The 20,418-nt window shown below is 35.9% G+C and overlaps 1 protein-coding gene across 1 annotated transcript in view; it reads right to left on the bottom strand.

Moving 5' to 3' along the window:
• LOC112058312 (uncharacterized) overlaps window positions 1-20,418 on the bottom strand; it is a 154,833-nt gene that overhangs the window by 64,171 nt on the left and 70,244 nt on the right. Inside the window, exon 2 of the mRNA XM_052881303.1 lies at window positions 7,150-7,214. The gene's annotated coding sequence lies outside the window, so the exon portion shown is untranslated. The remainder of the gene's footprint in view (window positions 1-7,149; window positions 7,215-20,418) is intronic.

A 20,418-nucleotide genomic window follows, 5' to 3' on the forward strand; every position in this document is an offset into this window, starting at 1 on the left:
TAGGTTTGGTACTAGAAAGGGTTCTAATGATTGGAGGGAACTTTCCAGAATATTTTGTACCGCGGCGTGAGATAAAGTGCAATTTGCGTGTGATTAGCTGTATTTTTAACCGCGATGCTACATAAATAGTAGCAGGCTAGCTTGGATTATTCACGACTGGGTTCATCGCCTTAAGATAAGTGTCGAAAACTGTCAAGTAGTTCATTCTATCAGACAATTATATCAGAAGATGGTATTCTTCAAAAACCCAAACTCTATGATCTTATCATATTCATACAGTGTAGGAGTCCTTTAGTCTAGTTTAGTATGTATGCACTCACGCGCGTGTCTGTGTATGTGTATGTATATCGGAACCGCATGGTAGGTAAATTCAACTTTTCAGTTGTGTGCATTTTAAGAAAATAAATATCACGTGTCTCAAACGGTGAAGGAAAATTTCATGAGGAAACCTGTATACCAGAGAATTTTCTTAATTCTCTGCGTGTGTAAAGTCTGTCAATCCGCATTGGGCCAGCGTGGTGGACTTTTGGCCTATCCCCTCAAATTTTGAGAGGAGACACGAGCTCAGCAGTGAACCGAATACGGGTTGATAATGATGATGATCATAGTAGGTAAATAACAGTAAAAATGTGGGAATTATGAATAAACCACATCTATTTCCATGAAATAAACTATTTAGTTTTAATTTGAGAGAAAATTGTCCACCCTTCGTCAAAAGGAAACCCCTCGGAGTAAACGTTTCAAAGGAAATTACTATTAAACCACAATCCTTTGGCTGTTTAAACAGAAACGTGGGTACAGAAACGGTGTGGGCGATTGGGAACGGACTCGGAGCAAATAATGGCTGACGCGTAACTAGGATTGATTGCTCCTACCTGGGGACAGAGTAGGCTCACCACACGTCGAGGATTTTCCAGGAAATTCCAGTGTTATAGAACAATTAATCAGTTTTGTTAATAGTTATTTTATAACATCTACACAATTTACTTGAAATTGGTCCATTAGTTACTTTGCTTAGTTACAGGTCATGAAAGAAAAAAAAAATTAAAACTGTGCCGCATATAATATCTTAACACTAGCTGTCCTGTGATTTGGGCAGGGTAGGTACTGTAACTTTTATATTTGTATAAATTTATTTTCTTTCTTTCTTTGATACCTCGACCACTTGGGTAAGCCCACAACAATGTAAAAAACGGATGAGCATTGAGCTGCATGCACCAAGGCAATGTTGGTCATAAATAGCACGGTAAAAAGTCATCCTGCACCAGCTGGCCTATTCACTAATTTGGTCTTTCTTAACAACCTATTAAAATAAAAACAAATCAACTGACAAAATTTCATCTACCTATACTGTATGATATTCACGAAGGGTTATCAGTAAGCACCGGATGACATTTGTTACATATAATCTAAATTACGTCTTGTGTCATAAATCTACATCGTACATGGCCGAAAGGTAGGGAAATTACACTTTTAAATTAAAAAATAATATCACTTTAAAGAAATTGCCATTTCCTCTCCAATTAGTCCTAAAGACTGTGATAAGGAGTGGGTACGTCAATAGTCCAACTGATTAGCCTCGAACCAATGATCTTTCGGATTTTAGTCCTGTAACTAACCGTAGAGCGATTGACATTAGGACCAATTATCATTGCTATCTATAAATCCTCTAGATACAATATATTTACGAATAACTTCACAAGTATACCAGGTACACATAAAATGTATAAAAGTTTGCGAACCTGAACAAGCAATTTGAACAGTCCATTGTTTCTCAAATTGCGGAGGAACTAAACGAGCGTCGACGACGAACAAATAGGGTTAGACAAAGTCTAGAGTAAACTATATATACCCGTATATATTTGGGTATACAGGTGAGTCTGATGGTATTAGAAACTAGACTCCGCGTCACGAAACAAGTCCCGTAGACGCGGGGCTTTCTTAGGGCTCCTGCACACGGGCCACCGGCCACAACCAATTCAATTCAAATTTCAAAATCATTTATTTCAAGTAGGCTCAGTTTACAAGCACTTTTGACACGTCAGTTGACTATTTGTAAAGATTCTACCACCGGTTCGGAAGGCAGGTTCTGCTGAGGAGAAGCCGGCAAGAAACTCAACAGTTGCTCTTTTAAAAAAATCATACAATATTGTAATAATAAATGCATGCATTGTTATTTCGGATCTACTAACTTATTTATTTTAAACATATTATTTATCTTACGGCGAGTGAAACCGCAGGGCGAAGCTACTTGTAGAAACAAAATAAAAGCCTCCGCAATAATTAAGTTAACCTTCCACATTGTTTCCATACTTCATTCGTTATACCTTCATAAACAATTCGTCTCTTGGTAATAACGGCGCAGCGATATTTTTCCCTGGCCTGCAATGAATTATGGATCTCCACGCTGTAGTTTTACCTCGCTGGATGCTATAAAGTCTAGCCTGACTTGATTTACTGTTTTTACGTTTTTTTTTTATAAAAGTTACTAAAAATAAATAAACCCGAATAAGAGAAGAACAAATTAAATTTCAATAACCCTACCTTAAAATAAATAAGCCAGATTATTTAGTCGTCTTTGACTTTGCAAGATGCTTTTGATAGCCACTGACGATCAAATAAGCTCACATGCCTGCAGCGCTTGCCTTGTCCGGACTCTAATCTTTCCAATATTCTCATATGCAGCTGAGACATGGACTATCAAATTAGCTGATCGGCATCGCATAGAAGCCTTCGAGATGTGGTGCTGGTGAAGAATGCTCCGTATTCCGTGGACAGCGCATTGGACAAATGCATCGGTGTTGAAACAACTCAACATCTCGAAAAGACTTTCCACCACCTGTCTTCAGAGGATTCTCGAATACTTCGGTCACATTGCCAGGAGAGAATGACTGGCAAAATGGAAGGGAAGAGCCCGATGCGTTGGTCAGATCAAATCCGCAGCACTTTCGATATAAAAGTACGCGAAGCTCTACAAGTCGCGAAAAGCCGGCGTGACATCGTGCGGGAAAAATTCGTGAATGTGTGATAGGGGTCACGACCCTCAGTAATGAGGAACACGAGCCTGCAGCGCTAACGGCTTGACAGCCGATAAAACTGATCGTGTGTAGGTCGCGATGTGCATGACATGCAGGCATGTGAGCTTACTTGATCGTCAGTGTAATCAGATCGTCAGATCGTTTGACAAAACTATTTTGAAAATCAAAAATACCTGACTGGCTTATTTATTTGTTCACTCCTTAAATATTGAATTTAAAGATTCAAAGGAGTTTCAAACTGCTTTACATTTTTTGCAAAAAAAAAAACTTCAATGATATTTGTAAAAAAAAAGGTTTTTTTTAAAGCAAGAGCAATATTTCTTAAAAACCAATTAATGTATCAAAACGACGTACTATTTACTTCATTTAATTACATCCTCGCAAAGGTATCAAATTGCTTTAAACACTCTTTAATTTTCTCTCTAATCATGACAATTAACTTCTCAAAAGGCTGAATTTAATCACCATTCAGTGAATAAAAATTCCCGTCCGAACTTGTGTCGACTGGTCAAATAAAGTAACTAATTAGTAGCTAATTACTTCTTTGAAAACCATCCTAACTAATAAATACCTAAAAGCGAATGTGAGTTTGTTATTTTTCACGTCTGAACCTCTGAACGGACTGAATATTATTTCTTCGATGGAAAGTATTCCAACTGCAACGGAGACTAGTCCAGCGATCAGTAGCGTGCACAATGCTTTAAAAACGGGTATGCATTAAACGTACAAAATGGAGAGAAACTTCTCTAATACAGATTCGTAATGAATAGTTAAAATAAGCAGCGACCTGTTGAATATGCTACTGGATTCGAGTCCTGAAAAACCCAACAACGGAGCCTGACACAAGTTATGAAATATTGAGTTTTTATTCTTTCCATGAAATTCTACATCTGCCTGAAGTTGAGAAATCGGTGGTGTTATTTTCGTATGTCTTCTGAAGTTTAGGTGGGTTGTACGGTGGGGGTAGGGTAGGGGTAGTGTAGGGATAGGGTAGGGAAGAAGTGCATATAAGTCAAAGCGAAGCTTGACCGGGTCCGCTAGTAATAATTATAATTTCGCTATTTCTATCTGAAATATTTTCTTGTTTCGTTCTTTAAGAGCGTTCATATTACTAGACGACTTCGTAAATAGAATGCTTTGAGATCGTCCCCGTCTATGTAAAATTCAAAATATGCCAATAAACAAAATCAAAAGCAACTTCCAAGCCAGCGGGACTCGACAGTGTATTTCGTTGTTTATTATACCGCATTTCAGTTTCAGAGCTAAGATTGTGGTTTACGTTCGCGTTTTATTTCCTACTGAATAAACAATTCGTAATAAAAACGTCTGTTTAAACATCTCATGCAACCGTAAGTGGATTCTGGTGTACCTACAGTAGAGATGTAAGCCTGAATCACGCCCTACACCCAGAGGGTATTATGTACCACAAAATTACAATACAATACAATACTATACAGTACACAATTTTTACAAAAAATTTGAAAAACACGTGACAATATACCTAGACTTTGGTGTTATAAACTCATTATTTTCAAAAAAATCCAATTTACATAGTACGCAGCCAAAAAACTTCATCCGGTAATCAGTATTCTCTGATTCTGTTTTACCTACATTGAACTATATCACACGATATCAAATACAAACACAGTTACACATGGTAAACTTTCGAGAAACATATACTCTTGGGGATTGCATACGGGAATTTTTGAGGAAAATTTGTGCTAAATTTTTTTTTTCTTGTTTTCTTTGACTTGTCTAACTGTGTCACATAACAATGAAGCAATTCAGTTGTGTATATTAGTTGTTTTTCTTGTGATTTCAGCAGATATGAGGGCACTATGAGGATACTCCTCCCTATCCTCTTTTGCTGTCAAATCACACTTGATTTGACAGCAAAAGAGGACAGGGACCCTGTGCCTTGTGCTAAAATGAATGACAGGAAAGATTACAACAGACAATATCGCTGTGTTGCTTCAATAACGAGATATCTCGAAAAACACAATTTTACAGGAGGTTATTTTTAACTTAAAAAAAAAACCGTGTTAAAAATAACGTGTTTTAGTAAAGTAAAATTAAGTAAAAAAGTATTATACTAGAAAAGCACGAAAATTTTCTGTAAAACTGTATTTGAGATATCACGTTATTGAAGTAAATAAACGATTTGTTGTTGTCATTCTTTTGATGGATAGAAAATCGAATTTCAGGGAAAATATAAAGCAGTCGAAGACCCCTTCAAGGTTTAAAATTGGTATGAAAATTCATTTTCCGTGTTTGTAGAGAGATGCTAATAAACTTTTAAACGTAGGTTTTTTAAACCTAAGAAGACTGTGTTGATTCATGTAGGAAAACAATGAAAACTCAAGTGAAATTAAAAAAGGCTCGTAAATAATTCCCGCTAGATTTACAACTGCGTGTTTTCTTAAGAAGCGTATACATCTTACATAGATTGGATCTTTGTCTTTTAGTTTTAGTTTGAACTTAGAATCAAGATGCCATGGTTATGATGACATACAGTTTTTTCAACCAAGTAATATTTGTTGAAGCCTCAATAGCTAAATGGATTCAAAACCCAGAGTTTCACGGTCTTATCGCCGTCTGGTGCACTTTCGTACCTCATAACACAGGTTAAGGTAACAACCTATTTGGCGGAGAAGGTTTATGTTCGTCATATATATCAAGAACAAAGAATTTCAATATGTATAAAAAACAGTCAAATGCGTAAGGGTAGAGGAACACTATGACATATACGCATCTAAACTTATATTGTATATGCGAAAGTAGGTAAGTCTGTCTGTCTGTCTGATACCTTTTCACGGCTAAACGGCAAAACCAATCAAAATGAATTTTGGTATAATGGTAAATGGGACCTTGAAGCAAAACATAGGGTACTTTTTGACCCTTAAATAAAAACAAGAGGGGGTTAAATAGAGGTTGAAAATTTCCATGGAAAGTCTTTTATTTTTAGTTAGTTTTAAAATTTTATTCATAAATCATGAAAAATACGAAATGTAATGTTATTTCAGAATTTTTAAAACTCAACCCCTTAAGTGGTGAAATAGGGGTTGTTTTAAAAGTTTACATTACATTGATTTCCACGTGGATGAAGTCGCGGGCGTCTGATAGTGAGATATAAAGTTTAAATAATTAATACCAAATAATAAGCAACCCCTTGCGTAAAGCTTGCTTTCATAGTTCATAACCTCAAGTATAATATCAGTATTGATTTAAATTATTTTCATAATACGGAACCACGAATATGCGAGTCCACCTCGTACTAGCCTAATAATTTCCTCCGTAAAATGGCCGTTTTCGTAGCCTTGCGGCTTGAAGATTGATTGTTACTGGTATTTGTAGCGTTATTTTGTTTCTTCTATCAGTTCCTAAGGTATATGATATTGATAAGTATATGTTTCTACATACCCGCCCGATGCCAGATTATATCATTAGTTAATTTACCTTCTAATAGATATTTAATAATTTTATGCTTTCTCTAATAAACACAAAAGCGTAAATATTAAAATATTCACTAACATAATTATCTGATATCATAGTAAAAAATATAACGTAACCAAAATATTATAATGGACAGACGAAGAGGTCAATTCGTTATAATATCGAACGTGATTTTAATATTCATTTCGCAGGTTATGTAAATAACCCCCACTAAAATACCTATTATGTCAACTCGTTTGCGCGAAATTATAAGTTTTTTTTTATTCTCTACAAGCTAGCCTAGCTAGCTGGATTACAATCTCACCTGATGGTAAGTGATAATGCAATCTAAGGTGGAAGCGGGTTAACTTGTTAGGCGTAGGATGAAACACCCCTTTCGGTTTCTACACGACATCGTACCGGAACGCTAAATCGCTTGGCGGTTACAACCCTACCTTAAGAAAATTTTCTAGTTTGCAGGTTTCCTCACGATGTTTTTCAATGCACATAATTGAATAGTTGGAGGATCACGCCCCGGATCGGATTCGAACTTACGCCCTCCGAATCGAAGGCCGAGATCATATCCACTGGGTTATCACGTCTCTCATATTCATATACTCTGTGTTAATGCTGAGAATCGAACCCTAAATAATCAATAATCATAAAATATGAAACTTACACAAGCAACTATGTGATGAAGCTACCGTCCTCTTGATTTAGCTAAGGGTTACATGGCCACGTTATCTGTAAAAAAAAATTGGTATTAGTACCTACATTAACTATTTAGTACTTATAAATTTAAAAGTTATATTAGCAGGTAATTGCTATATGTTAAAAGTGTTGAACGAAAATTTAAAATCACTAGCGACGCCCGTGACTCCGTTCTCGTGAAATTCTCGTTTTTTTTACTCATGTCGCAGGAACCATGTATTTTTCCGGTAGGTATAAAAACTAGCCTATAATGTGCTCCAAGGTCCAATTTATTTCTAAACCAAAATTTCACCCAAATGAGTTTGAGATGGTAAGTGATGATGCAGTCTAAGATGGAAGCGGGCTAAGTTGTTAGGAGGAGGATGAAAATCCACACACCTTTCGGTTTCTACACGGCATCGTACCGGAACTCTAAATCGCTTGGCGGTACGTCTTTGCCGGTAGGGTGGTAACTAGCCACGGCCGAAGCCTCCCACCAGCCAGACCTGGACAAATTAAGAAAATCTCAATCTGCCCAGCCGGGTATCGAACCCAGGACCTCCGTCTTGTAAATCCACCGCGCATACCACTGCGCCACGGAGGCCGTCGAAAAGTCCAAGTCCCACAATATGCGGGCGACGGTGGGAAAGACTGCGCGGGTGGAAATCATACGCGCGGGGAAGAGAGCTGCATCAGTCGTGGGTTTTTCATTCATCGCTACACGCCCTCGGCCAGCGTGTACCATCGGGAGTTACGAACTAAGTTGCCGAACTATGGCTTGGATACATATTTTTTAAATCTAAAAATTTTGAATTAAATACTCCGGCTAGATCTCTCTCACTGCTATGCGGAACTCTGAGCTTAGCTCGGTTTGTCGGTTATATCGCTACACTTATCCCCCCGTCCCCAACATGGTACACGACAAATAAAACAGCCTGTTTTAGTTCCCCGTAATCGAGATCAAGGAAATTCAAACTTTCAAAACACGTTTCTTTAACCGTCCTTCCACGTTCTCTAGTACGAAACTGTCAAACTTGTTGCAGTGGATATCGAGAATCGAATAAAGGTCAGGGTAATATAGACTCAATATTCTTTGACGTAAAGTAACATTTCAGCTTTAAGAAACAATAAGGCTATTAAAAATTTTTCGAAGCCAATAAAATTGCCAGTTTTAATCTATAGTAATATTATAAAGAGGAAATATTTGATTTTATGCTTGAATTGAATAGACTCTGAAACTGTAGGACGGATTTCAAAAATTCTTTTACCATTGCAATCCTAAATTATCTGTAATGAATGTTGGCTTTATTTTATCCCCATAATTACACGGGAATGGAAACTGCGGTTGAAACCGCGGGATGTCTCCTAGAGTCTGTATAAGTTGAATCTTTTATGCAAACTATGTTAATATACGTATATAATATACTTATCATTTAATTTTCTACTAGGGAGGCATTTATCTGAACATGTTATCTTTTGAAATTCAGATTGTGTTTCAAAGAGCATGAATATTTCTTGATTTGTGAAGGTACGCATAAACTAATGATTTTAAACTTATTTCGTGATTGTTCATTATGAATGTTATTTAAACGGGTACATACCACGATAAAACGACGAGATTTTTATTGTCGATATTTCGACCCAGTTAATACCCACGCATAAAATTTTATATATGCATCTCATCATCTACGTTTTAAAAAACTGCTAAAGATTTGAATGGGTTTTCGGGGTCTGTGTTTTCTGCTACTTTATAAACAAGAGAAGAAGAAGGGAAGAGCAAGCAATAGATAGCTAATAACATAGACCTCACTTATCAAGTCATGTTTGTATTCAAAAGCATATCGTAATCTAACGAAAACTTGGTTGGTTTTCGAGACTCGTACTAAAGCACTTACTGGTCGTGAGCAAAAACAAACGTGAACACATTATGTGCTTAAATAATCACCGCACTCGATGTCTGGCTTCGAGCTCGCTAGAAATTATAAGCCTTTTACAGTAAAGATCGCCTTCTAGAGTAACGGCCTGTTAAATGTTAAGACCAACTGTGTAGGTTTGCCATGTTTTCATAACAAGTGTGAATGAATAATTTTCTACTACTGTAGGTCTTCTTTTTTTCAACCGACTTCCAAAAAAGGAGGAGGTTCTTAATACGACGCGTGTTTTTTTAAATGTTTGTTACCTTATAACTTCGTAATTATTTAATTCGTAATTTTAAAATTCTTTTTTCGTTTGAAAGAGTATACTTTCAGATTGGTCCCATTACATTTTCATGAAAATCAGTGCAGTAATTTTTTGTTAAAATCAAAATAACTGAAATATATCTTTGAAGTCGGTTCCAACCATAGCGTCTGTTACTTATTTATTTGTATTACGCGGCCTGTCTGTTTATAAAAAAGGACTTTTTTATTTTAGAGCTACTTTGCGGAAAACTCAGCAATGGTCGACCTCCCATTACGTGGATCGACGACATCAAGTGAGTTACAGGGAGCTGTTGTACGCTGGTAGCAAGACCATGGTGAGTGGAAGTTAGTAGAAGAGGAGACCTGCGTTCATCGGTAGACTCCCAAGGGTACAATGATGAAATTATCATCAAATCCGCCCGAAAAGTTACCAGCTTAAAATATTAATCATTGGAGCATCACCGACAAGTTGTCTGTCTGTCGGTGTTCGACAGAATTTATTTCGGAGAGTGCGCTCAGGAACTTTTCGATCTAGTTCCCTCTTCACCTTTTTTACTATAGAACTGCCAAGCATCGCAGAGGTCTCCATACACCATGTCCCACGCGTACGAAGCGTTTCGGTTCTTCGTTCCTGATACGCACTGCGAAGTTATAGAAAGCCCTTCTAACTTCTATTTTCCCTACCACCTACATGGGCATATTCAAGTCTGAAGACACGACTTCTTCGACACGTTCGCTTTGGCACTGATATTTCTGTACTTTACTCTGGCGGGGTTTTTGGACCTCATACTAAAACTTTACGTGGTGCGGTACAAGGTCCATCAACATCGTAACTCTTGCTAGGTGTACGGGGTCAATTGACCTCGTACCGTACGTGTTAAACGTACTTATACTAAACTTACCTGTTTATTATCACACAGCCTACGAGTATCTATGCTGAAATTACATTTTCATATTGCTGCTACTGTAAACATGATATTTTATAAACACATCTCATCTAGAGTTTATGTTCCCCCGCGACCTCTGAAGGAGAATATGTGCGTAATATCATCGATCGTAGATCGTTAGATTGGCCTCAAAGCGTCGCGGAATTGTCATTGGTTTCGCACATTGAGTACGTCATCACTCGTGACACATTTCTCTTTATACATGTTGTGGCTTGTGTTTCTACACTTCCGAAATGAACACGAAGGCATAATTAAGGGATTAAAATGAGAAAAAACGGTAAATATTTATTTAAGTCCACGTCCACTCACAGCATGCACTTGTTACGTACTAAGATAAGATGTGCTAGCACGTCTTTGGGTTATGACATAAAATTGTGCGTTCTTTAGTATGGCCCATCTAACGATTTATATCGATGCGTAATATGACTGAACTGCCTTATCTTCGCCTACATCTCGTTTTCCCGGCAACAAGGCGAAATTTACATTCACGGCCATACCGAAACACCCTTGGGTTTAATCTTGTGATATTCTTTATACCTTATAGAATTTGAATGGGCTGTTTGGAATAACTTCTGAATTGAATGTAAATATTTTTGTTCATTGGTATAGAAGTTGGAATATCTGAGGGTCGTTTCGTGCTTCGATGAAATTCATTGAATTTTGGTATTATTTATTACTTTTAGAAATTACAAATCAGTATATTTGTACCGCACCTACTCGTGTATAATATAACAAAATTGCTCTAAAGATAAGTAATATTTAAGTAAAAGAAATTTTGAATTATTTTGTGTTTAAATATAAAATAATGGAAGGACAACATTTAAAGAAAGTATACCGCTTTAGCCTCGAAAAATGTAATTAAAATTTCCCCTTTTCCGTTTAACTATATCTTTGTCATACTAAAGAAAATGGCAGAAAATAACATTCTTTATTTAAAAAAAAAGTACACATTATTCTGATTGACTGGTATTCGTGCTTGGCCCAAAAACCCTTCATCTTAAAAATCCTTTCTTCCCTGGTATATAGGTATGCATTCAACCAACGAAAACTCTATCCAAAAAATCATAAATTCCTAAAAACAGACATAGAAATTATAATTTTATTTTATAGTTATTATTGTTATTTTGTTTTCTCTTTTTTGCACTATCCCGCATATTAATACACTACCTGACGCCGCGCGGTTTTACTCGCGTGGTTCCCGTTCCCGTAGGAATACGAGAATAATATATAGCCTATAGCCTTCCTTGATAAATGGACTATCTAACACTGAAAGAATTTTTCAAATCGGACCAGTAGTTCCTGAATCAATCAAACAAATAAACAAACTCTTCAGCTTTATAATATTAATATGGATTAATTCCTTTATCCAAGGGTTGGCTGGCAGATATTGCTAGCAATAGGGCCGCCTTTGTACATTGCCTATTTTCTTTGTTATTGTTTTTCTTAAAAGAAAAGAATAAAATACTTAAATTAATTTTACATACGGCTCTAAAATTCAAATCCTCCTATTTTGAAGTTGTTTAATAAAACAGTATTTACCTCGAACCCGTTCACTAACAAACAAGCATTACCTCACCCACTTTAAAATCATACAGTCGCATACAATAAGACAATAAATACAGCCAAGTGAAACTAACGCCTGGCTCAGATTTCCTAGTTAGGTAAACTATGGAAAGTAAGAGGATCTGCCCACTGCGTCGCTGCCCAGCTGGAATACGAAATCACAGCGTTACAACCAATGATATAAAATGCTGTTAGATGTGTTACTAGCACAAAAAAGGTGCTCATAAGAGGAAATTTATACACAACTCAATGTTAGTTGTGGTCAACAACGAACGTTATTTAAACAAATGTATACTTATAATAAAACTGGTTGAATTCTATACATTTATTCGCAATTTGAGATTTTACTTATACTATTTCTATTTGTAACACCAAACGTTACCGTGGCATAACTGACGCCAGCGCCATCTAGAATCTATCCGTATCCGTCTCAGTCTGTCCGTGTTTTTTTTTTGTTATTCGGGCATCACGCTGAAACTACTGAATGAATTCAAATGAAACTAGGCACGGTTTAAGACCATAATACGGAGAAGGTTATGAAGGATTAGGAGGTTAGGAAGGATACTTTTTATTGCGAAAATAAAATAAAAAGGGGGTGAAATAGGTAATACCTAAATATCGTCCACAATGTCCAGTTGTGTGTTCAGGAAGTGTAAAAACTATATATACATACATTTACAATGGAATTAAAGACAAAATTGCAAATTGCAAGTCAGTATTGTAGCCTATTATTCGGATCACTTTTTGCGGTGATTTTGTAGGGACGTAACCGATCTATATAAAATTATCATTGGTTACAACGGCCAAATGGGAACACATGGAGATTGTTTTGTCGAGTTAAAAGCGCTGCTTTAATCATTTTTCAGTTGCCTGAACAAAAATTTCATAGCATTGCGTGGTTTTGTGAATTTAGCTTCTAATTTTTTTGCGATACTTGAAATTTTTTTATAGCAATGATAAAACCGAAGAAGTTGTCTATAATTTTATTATTTTTTTCATTTATTTAATTATTTGTTTGTATTAACGAAAACTTTTTACTGTTTTCTGATTCTTTTTTTGTACGAATGAATAACAACCCTAATGTGATGGATAAAACGCAAATGAAGATGATAAACCATCACCTAATCATCTAAAACTAATTGAAATAGTTCTGAAGTAATAGGTATATAAATATATATTTTTTAAATACAAAGTCCTCAGGATGAGCAATTTGTATATTTTTTTTTGGAAAATTTCGGAAAAGAATAAAACTTGGTCACCGTAGGGAATTCTTAAAACTATCGAAATTAGTTTTAGGTAATAATTAGTTGGTGTATCTACCATTTGCGTTTTATCCATTAATTACGGAGCACCCTGAATATCTTACTGATGATGATTTGAAGCCTGAAAAGTCTTTTGAAAATGGGAAAATTCAAACTTCACTTCAACGTTTCTAATAAGACGTGCAAATCTCTTCCGGCGTCAGTCTTTCCTGCTACATATGCAAGTTGTAGAGAAAAATGGAATAGACATCTTCTAAGTGCTTAACCTTGACCTCATCATTGTTTTCTGATGATATATTTTAGAGAATATTTCATACAAGCGGACGCCCAAGACTTCGTCCGCGTGGAATTCAGTTATTCACAAATCCCGCGGGAACCATGGATTTTTCCGGGATGAAAAGTAGCCTATGTGTTAATCCAGAGTAAAATTTATTTCCATTACAAATTTCAGCCAAATCGCTTCAGTAGCCGCAGCGTAAAAGAGGAACAAACATACACACTTACACACAAACTTTCGCCTTTATAGTATTAGTAAAATGTGATATTTTCCTTATTTTAAACATGATCGTTCCCCCAATTAATAGCATACTGTGGTTACGGCAATAGTATAGCAGGTTTGAATCGAAGCCTTGACCACTCGATGTTGAGTCTGGCCCTGGAGCTTTGTGGTATGTATGATTGTAGTCCGCTATCCTAATTTATATATAAAAAATTCTCTAGATCAAGGCAATTTACATTCACAAAGTAATTAGGGATCAACGAGTCAAAATGAAAGAAATTCCATTGAAGTAAATTCCATTATGAACAAATTTTTCCACATCAAGAATTCCGCGCTTATCTTCGAGTGGGGACGTGAAATATAAAATCTTATTGGTCCTCAGGGGTGTAATTTATGAGAGAAACTCGAGGAAAATACAAGAGTATGATATGTTATATGGATTTACGGTTATGTTTTATTTAGTAGGAACCTTTTGCTGTATTATTTTTTTTTTGTTTCCAGATAAGACAAATGTTTCTTTATTGCATTTTTTGCGATTATTTATAGCACGATCTAAATGATGTATATATCAGAAATATTGACAAATGATTAACATTTTCGCGTGCGTTCATAAATTTATTTTGTTTAAATTAAAGCTCCTATTTCCGAAAACAACAAACAAACAAACAAACTCTTCAGCTTTATAATATTAGTAGGTATAGATATGATTAATTTTTTTTGTTGTATGTGATTCTATATAAAAATCAATGCCACTTTTCGTTTAATTTTATAACTCACCAGCCGAACAAACAAACAAACAAACATACAAACAAAGTTTTCCTCTTTATAATATTAGTATAGAAGAACGGGCTCACCTATCCTAACCAATTGTTTAGGCTTTCTTCTAATAAATTTTCAGTTAAAAATCTCAGAACGGAGTTTTTGGCTGGCTGGAGGCTTCGGCCGTGGCTAGTTACCACCCTACCGACAAAGACGTACCGCCAAGCGATTTAGCGTTCCGGTATAATGTCGTGTAGAAATCGAAAGGGGTGTCGATTTTCATCCTCCTCCTAACAAGTTAGCCCGCTTCCATCTTAGATTGCATCTTCACTTACCATCAGGTGAGATTGTAGTCAAGGGCTAACTTGTAAAAAACAAATAGTAGTCGTTACTTAATTTAATATTATCAGCATATGCCTACCAACTCGCATTGGAGCAGCTTAGTGAGTCTAAGCTCCATATCCTCTCTTATAAGGATGAAGGCAGCTAAATAGGCTGAAAATTATGAAACGCTTTAGTGTGTATGAGACTTTACTTCTATTAACTCTACATTGGACAGAGATACAGGGTGACCCAAAATTTACAGCCGCATCGGAGAACAAAAGCCGCAAATGGGTATTTAACGAGTTTTGATTTAAAAATAAAATACAGGAGTGAGCTGTGACCTTCTATGTATATATCTTTTTGGTATACCAAATACCCTATGGTTGGAAATAGCAAACGTTTTAAATAGGAAAAGTTAGCTCATTAAGCCCGCCATTGCAGCCGTTTCATGTTAAACGAACCAGTGTACTTACGTATGTAGAACTGTGCTTAATGACTTTGTATTTTTCTTTTTTTTTTCGACATTTTCTACTTTAGGTCTCGTTAAACTAACATTATATTGCTAATATTAAACACAATGTTTAAATTAAAATGTGATGCTTTAGATCTTCGATACTAAATCATACAAGCTTGGTTGATTGGATTTTGATGGAATTTGAAACACCATATATTTTATAGCCTGGATTTAAACATACCTACTGTACTTTGGTCTCAACAGTCTACTTATTCTGGAACTATGAATGATTTTATTGATTTTCACATATAGATTAGAAAAGTGAGTCGTTTTATGTAACCTAATTTATGTATTAGTGTAAATTATTTGATTGTAAGCAATAAGCAATTTCCAGTGCACAGTAAAACCAACTTTGGTTTGTGTTGCACTATGGTTAGGCTTAATTTAAATGTGTTGTTTGTTGAATAATAAATAAAATATATTTACCAAATTCAAAGTCAAAGTAGAAGTCAAAATTCATTAATTTCAATTAGGCACTTTTGAAACGTCAGTTTGACAGGTAAACACTACCTATATTCAAACGTCTTAATGCATTTCCTAAGCCCGAGGTTCCATTTTAGAGGTCAATACCAAGCGATAAGACCGCCTTGTCGATTTGTATCCTACGTCAAACAGAACATGTTTTCTTTATTTTTGCAAGGTATTAACTACATTTATAGTGTACAAAGTGACGTAGTATAATAAAGGAAGAAATATTTTTCATGTATTGCATTATTAGCAAGATTCACACCTACCTAATACTTAATTAGTTTTTCAAAAAAAAGTTCAAGCACTGAACTGTTATGAAAGTTTGGCTACAATTGTCTTAATAATTTTAAATATTAGTACAAGCCAACTTTCCTTCAGTTATTTCAACAAATTAAGCCCATTTAAAACAAGTGCTTATAATAACTCTGAAAATTGCTGACAAAGTGAGCGGCACTTAAAAAAGGATGAATTATCTCTTTGGCAGCTCTAATCTAACTTGCCAGCCCAGCTCGGCAGTTGTTTATAAGTTTGTGGAGGGATAAGTGGTAAAAGTTATAAGTCTGAAGTGTTTTTTCTGCAAATTCTGGAATTTCTCGTTATCTTTGTCTGACAGGTCGATTGTCTCTGCCTCAGACCTCTAGTCTTTGGTCTACGAATAATATGAATATAAGGTCCCTTACCCGTATATTCATGTTATTTGTAGACCAAAGACTAGAGGTCGGAGAAAAAAAAATGCTTGGAAACGATCCTTTTTTCTTTAACCGCTATGGCGGACAAAAAAACAGCAAAAAAAACTTTCGTATGTTTGCGTCACATGTAATAATTTTTTTTAGATTTATCGTTGCTAGATTAAAATTAAAAAAATAAAGATAAAGATTAACTGTAGTTAAAACTGAGGAAGTTAAATGAGAAGTTGGGTTAAATTCTAAAATATTAAGTGTGTTTTAAGGTAAGTTTTCAGTTTGCTACCGCTTCGTACTTTACTTTATATAATGTTAAAACAATAAAATACAATATACTATTTTCTTTTTATTACATTATGCACGTGAATAGATTTTTAAATTGATATATTTTATTATAAAAGAGTAAACAAAACAGTTTTATTAAGTGAATACAACTACTAATTTTATAAAAGCGCAAGGTTACTCATTAACGTAATATCGAAAACTATTTGACGTACAAAGATCAAATTTGGCAAAGAGGTAGTTTATAGTTAGTAGACATCCACTAAGAACGGATTTTATGACAGGGCCAGATTAAGGAGGTCTAAGGGCGGACGAAGTCGCGGGCATCCACTCAGAACAGATTTTGCGACAGGGCCGGAGTTAGGAGGCCTAAGAACGGTCTTTGAAAAAGGTTCAGATTAAAGGTCTAAGGGACTAGGGAATAGCCCAGTGGATATGACCTCTGCCTCCGATTCTGAATAGCGTGGATTCGAATCCGGTCCCAGCATGCACCTCCAACTTTTCAGTTGTGTGCATTTTAAGAAATTAAATATCACGTGTCTCAAACGGTGAAGGAAAACATCGTGAGGAAACCTGCACACCAGAGAATTTTCTTAATTCTCTGCGTATGTGAAGTCTGCCAATCCGCATTGGGCCAGCGTGGTGGACTATTGGGCTAACCTTTCTCATTGTGAAAGGAGTCGAGCTCAGCAGTGAGCCGAATATGGGTTGATAATGATGATTATGGTGAAGGGAGGTTGGAGTCGCAGGCGTCCGCTAGTAATAGATACAATAATTAAAATGAGCACCACAACGAAGTTAATTGCATTTGTGTTAATTTAATAGCAATCTCCTCGAACAAACAACTAGATTAAGCCTACGGGTACAAAGTTCTCGTAGTCCGAGTATAATGATAATGAGATTACCAGGCCGAGGCAACGTAACCTAATACTGAGAACAAAAGTAAGTAGTAAGTTAATGTTATGTTCTATCGTATGTTTCTGCTATTTGTACGGCTATTTAGATACATGCTACAGCTATATACGTACACTAGCGGACCCGCTCAAGCTTCACTTTAACTTATTAATTTATTTATTTGCACTTCTTCCCTATCCCTACTCCTACCCTACCCCTACCCCCACCCTACCCTACCCCTACTCTACCCCAACCCTACCCCTACCCTACCCCTACAAAAAAAAAACTATCCTATGTCTTTCTCCTGGCTCTAAACTACCTCCCTGCCAATTTTCAGCTAAGTCGGTTCAGCCGTTCTTGAGTTATAAGTGGAGTAGCTAACACGACTTTCTTTTATATATATAGAGACAAACAATTAGCAATAAATTAAAATTGCGACTATAATTTGAGATTTAAACTATCCTATCTCTCAAGTTGGATCGAACTGCAAATGGTGTGCGAATTTTATTATAATCGGTTAAGTGGTTTAGGAGTCCATTGAGATTATATATATATATTAAGATTAGCAGATGACTCGTGGTTTCACCCGCGTAGCTCCCGTTCCCGGGAATACTAAGGTAAAATAAAGCCTTATGGCACTCAGTAATAAAACATTCTTTAGTAATGAAAAATCGTACTAATATTATAAAGGCGAAAGCTCAGATTATTAAACGAAACGAAAGACGAAAGTATGTCTGTGTGTGTGTGTGTGTGTGTAATTGTGTTGTGTTCCTCCTTTGCGCTGCGGCTACTGAAGCGATTTGGCTGAAATTTGGAATAAAAATAGATTTTATTCTGGATTAACACATAGGCTACTTTTCATCCCGGAAAAATCCATAGTTCCCGCGAGATTTGTGAAAAATTGAATTCCACGCGGCCGAAGTCGCAGGCGTCGGCTAGTACATTTAATAAAATCTACATTTTAAACACGTCTTTTATTGAGAATATATCGCGAAGAACTTCGCTCCTGCCTAGCAGGCCATATCGACTTACCTCATCTACTCAAATACTAATAAGAGGGGTAAAGTTTGTGGTTTAGGTGGGCAATCTCTGGATCTATTGAATTGATTTCGAAAATTCTTTTACCACTAATAGCCATATTATCTCGATTTCCTGTTTAAGGGGTAACAGTTTATCGTCTATTTGTGTTATATCTTTAGTTTGGTTTGACATCTCTATTTTTATTTAGTCGAAGAGTGCTTGGATTGTTCACGTTTAACTTAGTTGGTTTTATTTATAGCAATTAAATAATAATTATTATTTAAGTTTAATATGTTGCCAGCTCGATCGAGCTCGAGATCGAACACTGAACGAGTCGTAATATTTTCATTTTTTATTTATTTAAGCCACATTATTTGTGAGTGTCATGGGCTATATTTTATCCCCGTATGCTTACAGGAACACGAACCGCGCGAGTGAGTTTAAAGAGAAATGGCCATAATGACAAATAATGGCGGCGGAGTCCCAATCTCATCTTTTTCATCCCAACACTACGAAAGAGGTAGGCTGCTATTGGTTGACATTTGTCTATATCTCGTATAGAGATACTTCGTTTGGTCGCATGATAGGATAACTGACTTCCCGACCGCAATATTTCTTTATTTCATGTGAAAATACGCAAAAATAAAGAAATTTTGCAGAAATTAATGAAACCATATACATGTAGAATAAAACAAAAACCTACTACGGGTGTTGTGGTGTAATTTAAGCCATTTTTGTTTGGTTATAAAGAAAGTTCGGTATTCCCTTCACTGCATACGTGCATTACAAAAGACTTGCATATTATGTGGGCCGGTGATGCAACCGCACGCAATTTTCCGAGAGAAGTTCCGGGTTCGATTCCAATGTGCCTGATTGATGGCAGATGATCTGACACAATGTAGAACTGTTTTTACGTAACCCTTGTTGGGTTAATTTTCTTTTTGCTATAGTAATAGTTGATAGAACAATCAGATGGACAATAATCCGGTCAATTTAAACATTTAAGATCACAAGACAACTTTTACAACTTTTTGAATCGTTATATCTCAAAAACGGTTCGTAGAAAAAAAGTTAATAAATTTTTTGTAGATAATTTTATGATCTACAATTTTGTCTAAGGTACTTTTATGATAAAAGTCACCGTTTTGCTGAAAATCGCGAAAAACTCATTTTTTTGACCTTCGACCTTAAATAAATTTTTTTCCTTACAGGGGAAAAATTGGGAACTTTGAAATTTTGTTTTTAATGATATTTTAAACAATCTTACCGATTTTCAGCTTGGTGGGAATTTAGGTAACTTTACACTTACTTTTTGGTTTAATTCAACCGGACTACAAGTGTATAGACTGCCACGTTATTTGTGAGTGTTAATAGGCATATTTTATTATTTCAATTATAATGAACAACCGCCATATAGACAGCGATGATTAGCAGCAAAAAGTGTGGTTTCATTATTCGTCATGCCTATTTTAATGGTCTACTACAAGTGTAGGCCTCGCTTCTTACAGGAGAAGGGATATGGAGCTTACACCCACCACGCTGAACCAACGGCGGACTTACGAGTAGGCCGATAATATTATAGTAGATTATGATATAAGTGCGGTAAGTTGAAAATTACAGCCGAGGCGATATTACAGCTCAAGCTTTGGCGAGAGCTTAAGTAAGGAAGCAGAGGCTGTAATCATCAAAGTGCAGGAAGCACAATTTCTGAAAATAATTTGCATCTTTGCCTGTTTTCCATATGATGACATTTTGATACGCTACGATGACATTTTGCACCGATAACGAAGTGCACACCAGCGTATGTTTTTTTTTTTAGACAAATGCATCAAAAACAGCCAGTATTACTAATAAAGTAAATTA

Source organism: Bicyclus anynana, chromosome 4 (assembly GCF_947172395.1).
Source record: "Bicyclus anynana chromosome 4, ilBicAnyn1.1, whole genome shotgun sequence".
Classification (NCBI taxonomy): Eukaryota; Metazoa; Arthropoda; class Insecta; order Lepidoptera; family Nymphalidae; genus Bicyclus; species Bicyclus anynana.